The sequence below is a fragment of the Mobula birostris genome, chromosome 8 (assembly GCF_030028105.1).
Source record: "Mobula birostris isolate sMobBir1 chromosome 8, sMobBir1.hap1, whole genome shotgun sequence".
NCBI classification, from domain to species: domain Eukaryota; kingdom Metazoa; phylum Chordata; class Chondrichthyes; order Myliobatiformes; family Myliobatidae; genus Mobula; species Mobula birostris.
The window spans coordinates 1741346-1760301 of record NC_092377.1 but is presented as its reverse complement, the minus strand read 5'-3'; positions in this window follow the sequence as shown (position 1 = coordinate 1760301).

The window sequence follows — 18956 nt, the reverse complement described above, 5'->3', positions numbered from 1 at the left end:
ACAGAAGCTGGAATAAAAGGGTTTGAGATGAGGGAAGTTAACGAGCTGGCGGGTGGGGATAGGTGGAAGAGTCAAAGGGCTGAACGAGATGAAAGGTGATAGGAGATATTAAAGGGAAGGAGGTGGGGAATAAGAGAGAGGACTTGTCCTTTAACAATAGTGGTGTTTAACAGACTCTATAAGTCAGACTTCTGTAAGTCATAGAAGTCAAATCAAGTTTATTGTCATTTAACAATATACATGTATACCGTCTAAGGAGACAAGGTTTCTCCGAATTAGGGTGGACAGCACTGTAGTGTATGTAACACACATAACACACAACTTGTGAAAGTAAGGGTGAAACCTACAGCTGGATTACACATAAATAAACCAGCTAAAGTGCATAAATTAAATATTGTAAGATACAGAACAGATTAACTAGTGACACTTTGAATGCAATGTGGCAGGGAGTTCAGAAGCCTAATGGCCTGAGGGAGGAAGCTGTTTCCCATCCTGACCGTGTTTTTATGCATCAGAGTATCCTGACTGATGGCAGAAAGTCAAAGAGAATGCTGGATAGATGGGTAGGATCCTTAATAATACTAAGGGCCCTGTGTTTGCAGCTTTCTTGATAAATGTTCCCCGTGGATGGTAAGGAGACCCCTATGATCCTCATCGTCCATTGTAGGGACTTCAGGTCCAATGCTTAGGTGCTCCCATACCAGATGGAGATGCAATTTTTCAGGATGCTCTCAATGCTGCTGCTATAAAATGCAGTTAGGATGGGAAGGGGAGCCTCACTTTCCTCAATCTCCTCAGGAAGTGGAGACACTGCTGTGCCTTCTTGTTCAGAGTGGTGATATTAGGAGCCCAGGTGCGGTCATCATTATGTGACCTCCCAGGAACTTGGAGCACTTAACGTTCTCTATGGAGAAGCCATGTACTTGCAGAAGGGGATGATTCATCTGCATCTTTCTGGTCCATAATGATTTTCGTGGTCTTCTCCATGTTCAGTCTTGGGCTGTTCATCTCACACCAATCCACCAGTCACTCCACTTCCTCTCTATACCCTGACTCATCATTGTTTTTGATGAGGCCAACCACTGTTGTGTCATCAGAACATTTGATGACACGGTTTGAGCTGGCTGAGCTTTTCAGGTGCACTCAGACCTGATATTGGTTGTACTCACTCTACGATCAGTAGCTGTGCCTTGAGGTGGTGTGCTATCCCTTGTGCTTGGAGGTCATTATACAGCTTCCTTTCACTGGAACATTCTCTCCAGCATAGTCAGTCACTTTTAACTGCACTGGGAAAATCTTGTTCTTTACTTTGAGAGTCTTGTAATCATCCATAAACATCAGATTTACCTGGTCTCCAGTGTCAAACTTGAATGGAGTTACTGTCACATTCACAGTCGTTGGAACAACCCTTCCTGTTTTACCAGTGCCAGCAGTCTGTCCTTTGTCCACCCTGCTTGTTACTTCCTCGAAGAACTCTAACAGATGTGTCGGACAAGATTTCCCTTGACAGAAATCATTAGTCTCCAAGTACACCAAATCCTCATCCTTAATATTAGACTCTCGCACTTTCGCAACCACTGAGGTGAGGCTAACTGGCCAAGAATTCCTCCCTTCTCAAAGAGTGGAGTGACATTTTCAATCTTCCAGTCCTCCAGGACCATGCTAGAATCAAGTCATTCTGGAAAAATCGTGACCAATACATCTGTTATCTCTTCCGCAATCTCTCTCAGGACTCTGGGATGTAGTCCATCTGGCCCAGGTGACTTATCCACCTTAAGACATAGAAACATAGAAAATTCGGCCCTTCAAGCCTGCACCACCATTTATTATGATCATGGCTGATCATCCAACTCAGAACCCTGCACCAGCCTTCCCTCCATACCCCCTGATCCCCGTAGCCACAAGGGCCATATCTAACTCCCTCTTAAATATAGCCAATGAACCGGCCTCAACTGTTTCCTGTGGCAGAGAATTCCACAGATTCACCACTCTCTGTGTGAAGAAGGTTTTCCTAATCTCAATGCTAAAAGGCTTCCCCTTTATCCTCAAACTGTGACCCCTCGTTCTGGACTTTCCCAACATCAGGAACAATCTTCCTGCATCTAGCCTGTCCAATCCCTTTAGGATTTTATATGTTTCAATCAGATCCCCCCTCAATCTTCTAAATTCCAATGAGTACAAGCCTAGTTCATCCAGTCTTTCTTCATATGAAAGTCCTGCCATCCCAGGAATCAATCTGGTGAACCTTCTTTGTACTCCCTCTATGGCAAGGATGTCTTTCCTCAGATTAGGGGACCAAAACTGCACACAATACTCCAGGTGTGGTCTCACCAAGGCCTTGTACAACTGCAGTAGTACCTCCCTGCTCCTTTACTCGAATCCTCTCGCTATAAATGCCAGCATACCATTCACCTTTTTCACCGCCTGCTGTACCTGCATGCCCACTTTCAATGACTGGTGTATAATGACACCCAGGTCTCGTTGCAGCTCCCCTTTTCCTAATCGGCCACCATTCAGATAATAATCTGTTTTCCTATTTTTGCCACCAAAGTGGATAACTTCACAATTATCCACATTAAACTGCATCTGCCATGAATTTGCCCATTCACCCAACCTATCCAAGTCATGCTGTATCCTCTTAGCATCCTCCTCACAGCTAACACTGCCACCCAGCTTCGTGTCATCCGCAAACTTGGAGATGCTGCATTTAATTCCCTCATCCAAGTCATTAATATATATTGTAAACAACTGGGGTCCCAGCACTGAGCCTTGCGGTACCCCACTAGTGACCGCCTGCCATTCTGAAAAGGTCCCGTTTATTCCCACTCTTTGCTTCTTGTCTGCTAACCAATTCTCTGTCCACATCAATACCTTACCCCCAATACCGTGTGCTTTAAGTTTGCACACTAATCTCCTGTGTGGGACCTGGTCAAAACCTTTTGAAAATCCAAATATACCACATCCACTGGTTCTCCCCTATCCACTCCACTAGTTACATCCTCAAAAAATTCTATGAGATTCGTCAGACATGATTTTCCTTTCACAAATCCATGCTGACTTTGTCCGATCATTTCACCGCTTTCCAAATGTGCTGTTATCACATCTTTGATAACTGACTCCAGCAGTTTCCCCCCCACCGACGTTAGGCTAACCGGTCTATAATTCCCCGGTTTCTCTCCCCCTCCTTTTTTAAAAAGTGGGGTTACATTAGCCACCCTCCAATCCTCAGGAACTAGTCCAGAATCTAACGAGTTTTGAAAAATTGTCACTAATGCATCCACTATTTCTTGGGCTACTTCCTTAAGCACTCTGGGATGCAGACCATCTGGCCCTGGGGATTTATCTGCCTTTAATCCCTTCAATTTACCTAACACCGCTTCCCTACTAACATGTACTTCGCTCAGTTCCTCCATCTCACTGGACCCTCTGTCCCCTACTATTTCTGGAAGATTATTTATGTCCTCCTTAGTGAAGACAGAACCAAAGTAATTATTCAATTGGTCTGCCATGTCCTTGCTCCCCATGATCAATTCACCTGTTTCTGTCTGTAGGGGACCTACATTTGTCTTCACCAGTCTTTTCCTTTTTACATATCTATAAAAGCTTTTACAGTCAGTTTTTATGTTCCCTGCCAGTTTTCTCTCATAATCTTTTTTCCCCTTCCTAATTAAGCCCTTTGTCCTCCTCTGCTGAACTCTGAATTTCTCCCAGTCCTCAGGTGAGCCACTTTTTCTGACTAATTTGTATGCGTCTTCTTTGGAATTGATACTATCCCTAATTTCTCTTGTCAGCCACGGATGCACTACCTTCCTTGATTTGTTCTTTTGCCAAACTGGGATGAACAATTGTTGTAGTTCATCCATGCAACCTTTAAATGCTTGCCATTGCATATCCACCGTCAATCCTTTAAGTGTCATTTGCCAGTCTATCTTAGCTAATTCACGACTCATACCTTCAAAGTTACCCCTCTTTAAGTTCAGAACCTTCGTTCCTGACTTAACTATGTCACTCTCCATCTTAATGAAGAATTCCACCATATTAAGGTCACTCTTACCCAAGGGGCCTCTCATGACAAGATTGCTAATTAACCCTTCCTCATTGCTCAAAACCCAGTCTAGAATAGCCTGCTCTCTAGTTGGTTCCTCAGCATGTTGGTTCAAAAAACCATCCCGCATACACTCCAAGAAATCCTCTTCCTCAGCACCTTTACCAATTTGGTTCACCCAATCAACATGTAGATAGAAGTCACCCATTATAACTGCTGTTCCTTTATTGCACACATTTCTAATTTCCTGTTTAATACCATCTCCGACCTCACTACTACTGTTAGGTGGCCTGTACACAACTCCCAACAGCGTTTTCTGCCCCTTAGTGTTATGCAGCTCTACCCATATCGATTCCACATCTTCCTGGCTTATGTCCTTCCTTTCTATTGCGTTAATCTCATCTTTAACCAGCAACGCCACCCCACCTCCTTTTCTTTCATGTCTATCCCTCCTGAATATTGAATATCCCTGAACGTTGAGCTCCCATCCTTGGTCACCCTGGAGCCATGTCTCTGTGATCCCAACTATATCATAATCATTAATAACAATCTGCACTTTCAATTCATCCACCTTGTTACGAATGCTCCTTGCATTGACACACAAAGCCTTCGGGCGCTCTTTTACAACTCTCTTAGCCCTTATACAATTATGTTGAAAAGTGGCCCTTTTTGATGCTTGCCCTGGATTTGTTGGCCAGCCACTTTTACTTTTCTCCTTACTACTTTTTGCTTCTACCCTCACTTTACACCCCTCTGTCTCTCTGCACTGGTTCCCATCCCCGTGTTGTGAACTAACCTCCTCTCGCCTAGCCTCTTTAATTTGATTCCCACTCTCGCTAATCAGTAGCCCTCGCTAATCTCCCTGCCAGGATATTGGTCCCCCTAGGGTTCAAGTGTAACCCATCCTTTTTGTACAGGTCACACCTGTGCCAAAAGAGGTCCCAATGATCCAAAAACTTGAATCCCTGCCTCCTGCTCCAATCCCACAGCCACGCATTTATCCTCCACCTCATTGCATTCCTACTCTCACTGTCGCGTGGCACAGGCAGTAATCCCGAGATTACTACCTTTGCAGTCCTTTTTCTCAACTCCCTTCCTAGCTCCCTATATTCTCCTTTCAGGACCTCTTCCCTTTTCCTACCTATGTCATTGGTACCTATATGTACCACGACCTCTGGTTCCTCACCCTCCCACTTCAGGATATCTTGAACACGATCAGAAATATCCCGAACCCTGGCACCAGGGAGGCAAACTACCATCCGGGTCTCTGGACTGCGTCCGCAGAATCGCCTTTCTGACCCCCTTACTATCAAGTCCCCTATCACAACTGCCCTCCTCTTCCTTCCCCTACCCTTCTGAGCTACAGGGCCAGACTCTGTGCTGGAGGCACGGCCACTGTCGCTTCCCCCGGGTAAGCTGTCCCCCCCAACAGTACTCAAACAGGAGTACCTATTGTTAAGGGGCACAGCCACCGGGGTACTCTCTATTACCTGACTCTTCCCCTTCCCCCTCCTAACCATGACCCACTTGTCTGCGTCCCGTGGCCCCGGTGTGACCACCTGCCTGTAACTCCTCTCTATCAACTCCTCACTCTCCCAGACCAGATGAAGGTCATCGAGCTGCAGCTCCGGTTCCATAACGCGGTCCCTTAGGAGCTGCATCTCGATGCACTTGGCGCAGATGTAGACGTCCGGGAGGCTTGGAGACTCCAGTGCCTCCCACATCCGACACCGAGAACAACAAACTGCCCTCACACTCATACTGCCCCTCTCCTCAAATAACAACAGAAAATGAATACCAAACCTTCCTCGCCTCGCCCGTTTCTGCCTGAGCCCATTGAGCCAAAGCCCTTAAGCCTTCACTCTGCTCCCCGCTCACTCCACCGCCCGCAAACTACGCTGCCCGCTGTATGAGGCTCTGTTCCTTTTAAATCTGCCGCGCTGCACTGCCCAATGTCACACGCCTGCGCAGTCCCGCCTCTTTGTCCGCCTTTCACAGACCTTTGAGTTTGCCTAGCACTTTTTCCTTTGTAATAGCAATGGCACTCACTCCTGCTCCCTGACATTCATGAACCTCTGGCATACAGCTAGTGTCTTCCACAGTGAAGACTGATGCAAAGTACCCATTAAGTTCATCTGCCATGTCTTTCTCCCCCATTACTACCTCACCAGCATCATTTTCCAGTGGTCCAATATCAACTCTCACCTCTCTTTTACTCTTTATATAACTGAAAAAAGTTTCAGTATCCTGCTTTATATTATTGGCTAGTCCGTCCTCACATTTCATCTTTTCCCTTCTTACAGCTTTTTTTAGTTACATGCCCCTTCCTTGGCATTTATGTAATCCTTAACTTCCTTTGTCAGCCACAGTTGCCTACTCCTTCCATTTCAGAACTACTTCTTTGGTAAGACATATCTATCCTGTGTGAACTATTCACAGAAACTTCAACCATCTCTGCTCTGTCATCATCTCCGCCAGTATCCCCCTCCAATCCACCCGAGCAAGCTTCTCTCTCATCCTTTATTCCATTGTGATATTGATGCCTGTGAGTTATGCTTCTCTCTCTCAAATTGCAGTATGTGTTCAATCATATTATGATCACTGCCTCCTTTACATTAAGCTCCCTAATAAGATCTGGGTTATTACACAACACCCAATCTAAGATAGGCTTTCCCTGAGTAGGCTCAAGCACAAGCTTCTCAAAAAGCCATCTTGTAGGCATTCACCGAATTCCTTTTCTTACGATCTGATACCAACCTAATTTCCTAATCTCCTTGAATATTGAAGTCCCCTGTTACAATTGTGTCATTACCTTTATTACATGCCTTTTCCAGCTCCCTTTGCAATCTCAACTCCTCATCTTGGCTACTATTTGGAGGCCTATATATGATTCCCATAATGTTTTGTTCTTACCCTTGCAGTTCCTTAACTCCACCCACAAAGATTCAACATTCTCTTTCTAAAGATGTAATTTCATCTCATACCAACAGAGCCACACCACTGCCTATGCCTTCCTGCCTGTCCTTTCAATACAAAGTATATCCTTTGATGTTAAGCTCTGAACTATGGGTCTTCTTTCAGCCACAACTCAGTGATGTCCACAATGTTATACTGACCACCCCTAATTGCACCATGAGTTCGTCCACCTTATTCCAAATGCTACATGCATTTAAATACAGCACCTTCAGTCCTGCATTCTTTGCCCTTTTGAATTTTGCCTCTGTGATACAATTTAACTCTTTGCTCTATCTGCATTTGTTCCCTGTCATTGGCTTGGTCTTTCTTACATCCATCAGCTCCTTGTGAACCTCCAGCTCAAGACCAGCAGCACAACCAGCTTCCCCAAAATCAATTCCAGTTCCAGGTGAATCACCCACATTTCCTTTTGGCAACTGCAGTTCTTTATTACGTACACATGTAATAACACACTGACTATGGCCTATTTTATCATGTGTCTCCAGGTACCCCAAAACCACATCTTTAACAATCGACTACAATATCTTCCGTACCACTGAAGTCAGACTATCATTTCCTTTCTTCTGCCTCTCCCTTCTTGAAGAGTGGAATGACATTTGCAATCTTACAGTCTTCCAGAGCCATTCCAGAATCTAGTGATTCTTAAAAGATCATTTTTAATGCCTCCACAATCTCTTCAGTCACCTCTTTCAGAACTCTGGGGTGTAGACCATCTGGTCCAGGTGACTTATTAACCTTCAGACCTTTCAGTTTCATAGAAACATAGAAAATGGGTGCGGGAGTAGGCCATTCGGCCCTTCGAGCCTGCACCGCTGTTCAGTATGATCATGGCTGATCATCCAACTCAGAACCCTGTACCTGCCTTCTCTCCATACCCCCGATCCCTTTAGCCACGAGGGCATTATCTCTTTAGTTTCTCACTAGTAATGGCAACTTCACACATTTCAGACCACTGACATTCTCAAACTTCCAGTGTACTGCTAATGTCTTCCACAATGAACACCAATGCAATTTGTTGCAGCACGTTAGTGTGGTGCTCATCACAGTGATTTACAGTACCAGCAATCCAGGTTCAATTTCCACCTCTCCCCGTAGGGAGTTTATAGGTTCTCTCTGTGGCCGCGTGGTTTTCCTCTGGGTGCTCCAGTTTCTTGTCACAGTCCAAAGATGTACCTGTTGGTAGGTTATTGGTCGTTGTAAATGATCCCATGATGAGGCTGGGGTTAAATTGGGGGATTGCTGGGTGGCGTGGCTCAAAGGGCCACAAGGGACGATGTCATTCTTGTCTCCCATTACTACCTCTCCAACATTGATATCCAACAGACCAATATCCACTTTTGCTTCTCTTTTACACTTTATGTATCTGAAGAAACATTTGGTGTCCTCCTTAATATTATTGCTAGCTTACTTCCGTATTCGATCTTTACCTTCATGATTTTTTTAGTTGCCTTGTGTTCGTTTTTAAAAGCTTCCCAATCCTCGAATTTTCCGCTAACTTTTGCTCTATTATGCACCCTCTTTGGCTTTTATATTGGCTTTTACTTCCCTTGTTAGCCATGATTGTGTAATCTAACCTTTAGAATAATTCTTCCTATTTGATATGTATATAACCTGTACCTTCTGAATTGCTTCCAGAAATTCCAGCCTTTGCTGCTCTGCTGTCATCCCTGCCAGTGCTCTTTTCCAGTCTATTTTGGCCAAATCCTCTCTCATGCTTCTTGCAATTCTCTGTGCTCCACTGTAAAACAGATAAATATGACTTTAGATTGGATTATGAGACCACTCAGTCCTCCTTTATTGTCATTTAGAAACGCATACATGTATTAAGACAGTGGTCCCCAACCACCGGGCCGCGGACCGGTACTGGGCCGCAAGGAAACGATATAATTTGGCGATATGAGTCAGCTGCACCCTTCCTCATTCCCTGTCACGCGCTGTTGAGCTTGAACACACACGAGGTCATTACCCACGCGTCACCCATGTCAGCGTGGGAAGAAGATCAACCCCTCGAGCTTGCAAATGACGGCGGGCTGAAAAGTATGTTTGACAGAAGATCTCTGCCGGCATTCTGAATCAAAGTCAAGGCTGAATATCCTGAGATAGCCACGAAAGCACTGAAAACGTTGCTTCCATTTCCAACATCATAGCGCTGTCAAGCGGAGTTCTCTACAACGAATGCAACAAAAACTAAATTGCGGAATAGAGTGGACATAAGGAACCCCCCTCAAGTATCACTGTCTCCCATCACCCCTCGATGGGACCGTCTTGTTGCAGGAAAACAAGCCCAGGGCTCCCACTGATTCAGCGATATTGGTGTGTTGCAATGATTTTATATGTTCATACGGGGAAAATATGCGCTGTGTGTTTAATATCCAAATGTTATTTAAAATGTTATGATGCTATTGACTTATAAGTGACTTATAATTGGCTTGTCACTATATTCATGCGCTGTTACATAAAACCTAAAATAACACTAACATATAGTAAAAGCAGGAATTATATGATAAATACACAGCCTATATAAAGTAGAAATAATGTATATACAGTAATTTCACTGAACACAATCACCAAAAACGACTTGTAGAGAAAAAAATTGGCAAGTATACACATGCACACGTCACGCATGCGCACAGAGGTGCCCGCGCAAGGCTTCATGGTCATGGTAGTCTTTCTCTGGGTAAACACAACGTATTTGACTGCTACTCTTGTTCGTTGGCAGCCCTACACACCCCCCCCTGTCCCCCGGACGGCTGGTCCACAAGAATATTGACAATAATAAACCGGTCTGCGGTGCAAAAAAGGTTGGGGACCCCTGCATTAAGAAATGATACAATGTTCCTCTGGAGTGATATCACAGAAAACAGGACAAACCAAAGACTAACACTGACAGAACCACATAATTATAACATATAGTTACAGCAGTGCAAAGCAATACCATAATTTGATTAAGAACAAACCATGGGCACGGTAAAAAAAAGTCTCAAAGTCCCGAGTTGATCGACTCCCGAGTCCCCGATAGCAGGCAGCAAAAGGGAGAAACTCCCTGCCATAAACCTCCAGGCACCGTCAACTTGCTGATACCTTGGAAGCAGCCGACCACAGCCGACACTGAGTCCATCCATCTGAAAACTTCAAGGCTCCGACCAGCCCCTCCGATACAGCCTCCCGAGTGTCATCCTCTGCCGAGCACCTTTGACCCCTCCTCGGCCGCTGAAACACGCAAAGCTGAGGATTCGGGACCTTCTGCTCCAGAGATTCCGGTTACCACACAGTAGCAGCGGCAGCGAAGCAAACATTTCAGAAGTTTTCCAGATGTTCCTCCGTACTCTCACGTCCGTCTCCATCAAATCAGAATTGTGCACGGTCCCCTACTTGACAGATAACAGATATCATTCACCAGAGAGGTCGTGCACGCTTTAGCTTCTCCTTCTCAAATTTCAGGATAAATTCAAATAAATTATGACCACTTTCCCCAAGGGTTCTTTTACATAAGCTCTCTGGTTAATTACACAGCACCCGGTCCAGAGTAACTGAATCCCCAGAGGGAGCAGCCATCTCACCGGCACTCTAGAAATTCCTCCTCATGGGAGCACCAACCTGATTTTCCCAATCTACCTGCATATTAAAATTCCCCATGACTATCGTAACATTGCCCTTTTGGTATGCATTTTCTATCTCCCATTGTAATTTGTAGACCCAATCCTTACTACTGTTTGGGGTCTTTTTCTCTTTGAGTTCCGTGGCTCTAACCACAACAACTCAACACCTTCTGATCCTATGCCACATCTCTTGAATGATTTGATTTCATTTTTTACCAATAAAGCCATGCCACCCAAATCTGACGACCTTGCTGTCCTTTTGATACAATGTGTATATTTTGCTATTAAGCTCCCAGCTATAATCTTCTTTGTTATAATTCAGTGATCCCAAAACGTCTTACATGCCAGTCTGTAACTGTGTTACAAGTTTATCTACCTTATTCGGTATACTACATGCATTCAAATATAACACCTTAAGTCCCGTATTCACCTTTTTGATTTTGAGCAACTTTTACATTGCAACTCATCCTGCTGACTGCAATTTTGCCCTATCATCAGCCTTGCTTTGCTAGGTGTCTCACTACACATAGTTATAGTCATAGTCATAGTCATGCTTTATTGATCCCGGGGGAAATTGGTTTTCGTTACCATAGAACCATAGAAACTACAGCACAGAAACAGACCCTTTGGCCCTTCTTGGCTGTGCCGAACCATTTTCTGCCTAGTCCCACTGACCTGCACACGGACCATATCCCTCCATACACCTCCCATCCATGTATCTGTCCAATTTATTCTTAAATGTTAAAAAAGAACCCGCATTACCACCTCGTCTGGCAGCTCATTCCATATTCCCACCACTCTCTGTGTGAAGAAGCCCCTCCTAATGTTCCCTTTAAACTTTTCCCCCCTCACCCTTAACCCATGTCCTCTGGTTTTTTTCTCCCCTTGCCTCAGTGGAAAAAGCCTGCTTGCATTCACTCTATCTATACCCATCATAATTTTATATACCTCTATCAAATCTCCCCTCATTCTTCTACGCTCCAGGGAATAAAGTCCTAACCTATTCAACCTTTCTCTGTAACTGAGTTTCTCAAGTCCCGGCAACATCCTTGTAAACCTTCTCTGCACTCTTTCAACCTTATTTATATCCTTCCTGTAATTTGGTGACCAAAACTGAACACAATACTCCAGATTTGGCCTCACCAATGCCTTATACAACCTCATCATAACATTCCAGCTCTTGTACTCAATACTTCGATTAATAAAGGCCAATGTACCAAAAGCTCTCTTTACGAACCTATCTACCTGTGACGACACTTTTAGGGAATTTTGTATCTGTATTCCCAGATCCCTCTGTTCCACTGCACTCCTCACCTTACCATTAACCCTGTATGTTCTACCTTGGTTTGTCCTTCCAACATGCAATACCTCACACTTGTCAGTATTAAACTCCATCTGCCATTTTTCAGCCCATTTTTCCAGCTGGTCCAAGTCCCTATGCAGGCTCTGAAAACCTTCCTCACTGTCTACTACACCTCCAATCTTTGTATCATTTACCACATTATCATCCAGATCATTGATATAGATGACAAATAACAATGGACCCAGCACTGATCCCTGTGGCACACCACTAGTCACAGGCCTCCACTCAGAGAAGCAATTCTCTACCACCACTCTCTGGCTTCTTCCATCGAGCCAATGTCTAATCCAATTTACCACCTCTCCATGTATACCTAGCGACTGAATTTTCCTAACTAACCTCCCATGCAGGACCTTGTCAAAGGCCTTACTGAAGTCCATGTTGACAATATCCACTGCCTTCCCTTCATCCACTTTCCTGGTAACCTCCTCGAAAAACTCCAACAGATTGGTCAAACATGACCTACCACGCACAAAGCCATGTTGATTCTCCCTAATAAGCCTCTGTCTATCCAAATGCTTGTAGATTCTGTCTCTTAGTACTCCCTCCAATAACTTACCTACTACTGACGTTAAACTCACTGGCCTATAATTTCCTGGATTACTTTTCGATCCTTTTTTAAACAACGGAACAACATGAGCCACTCTCCAATCTTCCAGCACTTCACCCGTAGGCAACGACATTTTAAATATTTCTGCCAGGGCCCCCGCAATTTCAACACCAGTCTCCTTCAAGGTCCGAGGGAACACTCTGTCAGGTCCCGGAGATTTATCCACTTTAATTTTCCTCAAGACAGCAAGCACCTCCTCCTTTTCAATCTGTACAGTTTCCATGGTCTCACTACTTGATTCCTTCAATTTCATAGATTTCATGCCAGCTTCCTTAGTAAATACAGACGCAAAAAACCTATTTAAGATCTCCCCCATTTCCTTTGGTTCCGCATAAAGTCGACCACTCTGATCTTCAAGAGGACCAATTTTATCCCTTACAATCCTTTTGCTCTTAATATACTTGTAAAAGCTCTTTGGATTATCCTTCACTTTGACTGCCAAGGCAACCTCATGTCTTCTTTTAGCACTCTTGATTTCATTCTTAAGTATTTTCTTTCACTTCTTATACTCCTCAAGCAGCTGATTTACCCCCTGTTTCCTATACATTTCATACAACTCCCTCTTCTTCTTTATCAGAGTTGCAATATCCCTTGAGAACCAAGGTTCCTTATTCCTATTCAACTTGACTTTAATCCTGACAGGAACATACAAACTCTGCCCTCTCAAAATTTCCCCTTTGAAGGCTTCCCACCTACCAATCACATCTTTGCCAGAGAACAACCTGTCCCAATCCACAGTTGCACCATAAATAATATAGTAATAAAACCATAAATAGTTAAATAGTAATATGTAAATTATGCCAGTAAATTATGAAATAATTCCAGGACTAGCCTATTGGCTCAGGGTGTCAGGGTGTAAGTTTGATGGCCACAGGCAGGAATGACTTCCTATGACGCTCTGTGTTGCATCTCGGTGGAATGAGTCTCTGGCTGAATGTACTCCTGTGCCCACCCAGTACATTATGTAGTGGATGGGAGACATTGTCCAAGATGGCATGCAACTTGGACAGCATCCTCTTTTCAGACACCACCGTGACAGAGTCCAGTTCCATCCCCACAACATCACTGGCCTTACGAATGAGTTTGTTGATTCTGTTGGTGTCAGCTACCCTCAGCCTGCTGCCCCAGCACACAACAGCAAACATGATCGCACTGGCCACCACAGACTTGTAGAACATCCTCAGCATCATCTGGCAGATGTTAAAGGACCTCAGTCTCCTCAGGAAATAGAGACGGCTCTGACCCTTCTTGTAGACAGCCTCAGTGTTCTTTGACCAGTCCAGTTTATTGTTAATTCGTATCCCCAGGTATTTGTAATCCTCCACCATGTCTACACTGACCCCCTGGATGGAAACAGGGGTTGCCGGTACCTTAGCTCTCCTCAGGTCTACCACCAGCTCCTTAATCTTCTTCACATTAGGTTGCAGATAATTCTGCTCACTCCATGTGACAAAGTTTCCTACCGTAGCCCTGTACTCAGCCTCACCTCCCTTGCTGATGCATCCAACTATGGCAGAGTCATCCGAAAACTTCTGAAGATGACAAGACTCTGTGCAGTAGTTGAAGTCACTGATTGTAAACCAACCACCTCATCTTCAGCAGTATCACTCTGGATCCCATCCCCCTGCCAAATTAGTTTAAACCCCTGCTCACAAGGATATTGGCTCCCCCTCGGGTTCAGGTGTAAATTTAGAACAGAGATGAGGAATATTCTTTGAATGAGAAGGTGGAATGCATTGCCAAAGACAGATGTGGACACCAAGACATTGAGTATATTTGAAGCAGAGTTTGATGGAATCTTGATTGGTAAGGTTGTGAAAGGTTACTAGAGAAGGTATAGAATAGGGTTGAGAGGGATATTAAATCAGACATAATGGAATGGCAGAGCAGACAATGGGCGGAATTAGGTCGGAATTTAAGAGCGTCAATTGGGAAAAGACGTACTCAGGGCATCAGACTCAGGTTTAATTAAAGGCATCTGTTATTCTTGCGAGACCATGGATCTGCACCCGGAAAGTCTTCACTCTCCAGGACGCAGGCCTGGGCAAGGTTGTATGGAAGACCAGCAGTTGCCCATGCTGCAAGTCTCCCCTCTCCATGACACCGTTGTTGTCCAAGGGAAGGGCATTAGGACCCATACAGCTTGGCACCAGTGTCATCGCAGAGCAATGTGTGGTTAAGTGCCTTGCTCAAGGACACAACACGTTCCCTCGGCTGGGGCTCAAACTCATGACCTTCAGGTAGCTAGTCCAATGCCTTAACCACTCGGCCACGTGCCCACACTCAGGTTTAATATCAGTGGGATATTAAACCTGAGTTGGACAGCCAAGGGCTGATTAAGGATAGTCAGCATGGCTTTGTGCGTGGTAGATCGTGTTTAACGAACCTTGTAGAGTTTTTTGAGGAGGTTACAAAGAAAGAAGATAAAAGTAAGGCTGTGAATGTTGTTTACGTGGACCTTTTGGCATGTGACCAAGTGGTTAAGGCATTCGTCTAGTGATCTGAAGGTCGCTAGTTCGAGCCTTGGCTGAGGCAGCGTGTTGTGTCCTTGAGCAAGGCACTTAACCACACATTGCTCTGTGACGACACCGGTGCCAAGTTGTATGGGTCCTAATGCCCTTCCCTTGGACAACATCGGTGGCGTGGAGAGAGGAGACTTACAGCATGGGCCACTGTCGGTCTTCCATACAACTTTGACCAGGCCTGCGCCCTGGAAACCTTCCAAGGGACAAATCCATGGTCTCACGAGACTAACGGATGCCTATAGTAGTAAGACCTTTGACAAGGTCCCACATGGGAGGTCAGTTCAGAAGGTTCAGACACTAGGTATCCACGGAGAGGTTGTAAACTGGATTCGAAATTGGCTGTGTGGGAGAAGACAGAGAGAGGTAGTGGATGATTGCTTCTCGGACAGGAGGCCTGTGACTAGTGGTGTGCCTCAGGGATCTGTGCTGGGACCATTGTTGTTTGTTTTCTATATCATTGATCTAGATGCTGATGTGGTAAATTGGATCAGCAAGTTTGTTGATGACACTAAGATTGGAGGCGTTGTGGACGGTGTGGATTCTTTTCAAAGCTTGCAGAGGGATCTGGACCAACTGGAAAAATGGGCTAGAAAATGACAGATGGAACTTAATGCAGACAAGTGTGAGGTGTTGCATTTTGGAAGGACAAATCAAGGTAGGATATACACAGTAAATGGTAGGGGACTGAGGAGTGTGGAGGAACAAAGGGATCTGAGAGTTCAGATACATAATTCCCTGAAAGTGGTGTCACAGGTGGAAAGGGTGGTAAAGAAGACTTTTGGCATCCTGGCATTCATAAATCAAAGTATTGAGTATAGAAGTTGGGATGTTATGGTGAGGTTGTATAAGACATTGGTGAGGTCAAGTTTGGAGTATTGTATGCAGTTCTGGTCACCTAACTATAGGAAGGATACTTTATACTTTATTGTCGCCAAACAATTGATACTAGAACGTACAATCATCACAGCGATATTTGATTCTGCGCTTCCTGCTCCCTGGATTACAAATCAATAGTAAATATTAAAAATTTAAATTATAAATCATAAATAGAAAATAGAAAAATTGAAAGTAAGGTAGTGCAAAAAAACCAAGAGGCAGGTCCGGATATTTGGAGAGTACGGCCCAAATCCGGGTCAGGATCCGTTCAGCAGTTTTATCACAGTTGGAAAGAAGCTGTTCCCAAATCTGGCCGGACGAGTCTTCAAGCTCCTGAGCCTTCTCCCGGAGGGAAGAGGGATGAAAAGTGTGTTGGCTGGATGGGTCGTGTCCTTGATTATCCTGGCAGCACTGCTCCGACAGCGTGCGGTGTAAAGTGAGTCCAAGGACAGAAGATTGGTTTGTGTGATGTTCACGATCTTCTGCAGCTTCTTCCGGTCTTGGACAGGACAACTTCCATACCAGGTTGTGATGCACCCTAGAAGAATGCTTTCTACAGTGCATCTATAAAAATTAGTGAGGGTTTTAGGGGACAGGACAAATTTCTTTAGTTTTTTCAGGAAGTAAAGGCGCTGGTGGACCTTCTTGGCAGTGGACTCTGCTTGGTTGGACCAAGTCAGGTCATTTGTGATATTGACCCTGAGGAACTTAAAGCATTTGACCTGTTCCACTTGTGCACCACCGATGTAAATTGGGTCATGCGGTCCGCTACTCCTTCTGAAGTCAACAACCAATTCCTTTGTCTTGCTGACGTTGAGGGATAGGTTATTGTCTTCGCACCATGTCACCAGGTTCTTAATTTCTTCTCTGTACTCAAACTCATCATTACCCGAGATACGACCTACAATTGTTGTGTCATCAGCGAACTTATATATTGAGATTGATGGAAACTTGGCTACACAATCATGGGTGTACAGTGAGTACAGCAGGGGGCTGAGTACACAACCTTGTGGGGCACCGGTGCTCAGAGTGATTGTAAGATTGTAAGTTATCAGTAAGATTGAAAGTGTGCAGAGAAGATGTACTAGGATATTGCCGGGTCTTCAGAAGTTGAGTTACAGGGAAAGATTGAACAGGTTAGGACTTTATTCCTTGGAGCGTAGAAGAATGAGGGGAGATTTGATACAGGTTTACAAAATAATGTGGGGTATACATAGAGTAGATGCAAGTAGGCTCTTTCCACTTAGATTAGAAGAGATAAATACGAGAGGACATGGCTTTAGGGTGAAAGGGGAAAGGTTTAGGGGGAACATTAGGGGGAACTTCTTCACTCAGAGATTGGTGGGAGTGTGGAACGAGCTGCCATCTGATGTGGTAAGTGCAGGCTCACTCTTAAGTTTTAAGAACCAATTGGATAGATACATGGATGGGAGAGGTCTGGAGGGTTATGGACTGGGCGCAGGTCAATGGAACTAGCAGAATAAAGTTCTGGCACAGACTAGAAGGGCCGAGTGGCCTGTTTCTCTGCTGTAGTGTTCATATTCTGTGGATATGCTGTGAAATAGTCAAACTAAATAAATAGGGCAAAAAATAGAAATAAAAAACAAGTAATAGGATGGTCCTTGAAGATGCCCTAGATTATCCGGAGGCTGGTGCCCATGATGGAGCTGGCTAATTTTACAACTCTCTGCAGCTTGCTTTGATTTTGTGCAGCAGCCCACCCGTCCCACATCCCGTACCAGACGGGGATGCAGACAGTTAGAATGCTCTCCACGGCACATCTGTAGAAACTTGCGAGCCTTTTAGGTGACACGCCAAATCTCCTCAGACCCCCAGTGAAATATAGCCACTGTCTTACCTTCTTTATAGCTGCATCAATATGTTGCGTCCAGGTTAGATCCTCAGAGATATTGACACCCAGAAACTTGAAGTTTTTAGATTATGAAGACATGCAGTCCTCTTTTATTGTCATTTAGTAATGCATGCATTAAGAAATGATACATTATTTCCTCCGGTGTGATATCACAAAAACACAGGACAAACCGAGAATGAAAAAACTGACAAAACCACATAATTATAACATATAGTTACAACAGTGCACAATACCATAACTTGATGAAGAACAGTCCATGAGCACAGTAAAAAGTTCAAAATCTCTCAAATGTCCCACATCTCATGCAGACAGGAGACCCATGCCCCACCACAGTCCGACTCTGAGTCATCCGAAAACTTCGAGCTCAGATCAGCTCTCCAACACCGAGTACTGAGCGCCATCTCTGCCCGAGCGATTCGCCCTCAACCTCGGTTGCCAAAAGCAGGCAAGGCCGGGGATTTTGAGGCCTACCCTCCAGAAGATTCCCGATCACGCAGTAACGACAGCAGCGGACGGGCGTTTCAGAAATTTCTCCAGATGTTCCTCTGTGATTTCACATCCATTCTCCATCAAATCAGAATTGTCCACGGCCCCTATTTTGCTAAGTTGCTCTCTCTCTCTCCTCTTCAGATCCCTCTGTTGGTGTGTGTTTCCTCATCTTACCCTTTCTGAAGCCTACATTCAGTTTTTTGGTCTAACTAACGTTGAGTGCAAGGCTGTTACTATGACACCACTCCAGCCCTTGCTCTTGCTCTTGTACGTCCTCTTGTCACCATATGACATTCTGCCAACAATGGTTGTATCAAGCATTTGAGCTGTGGCTAACCACACAGTCATGGGTGTAGAGAAAGTAGAGTAGTGGGCTAAACACACATCCCTGAGGTGTGCCAGTGTTGATTGTCAGTGAGCTGGGGATCTTATTGCTGATCCACACAGATTGTGGTCTTCTGGTTAGGACTTTGAGGATCCAGTTGCAGAGAGAGGTACAGAAGCCCAAGTTTTGTAGCTTTTCAATCAGGACTGGAGGAATAATGGTATTAAACACTGAGCTATAGTCAATGAACAGCATCCTGACATAGGCATTTGTACTGT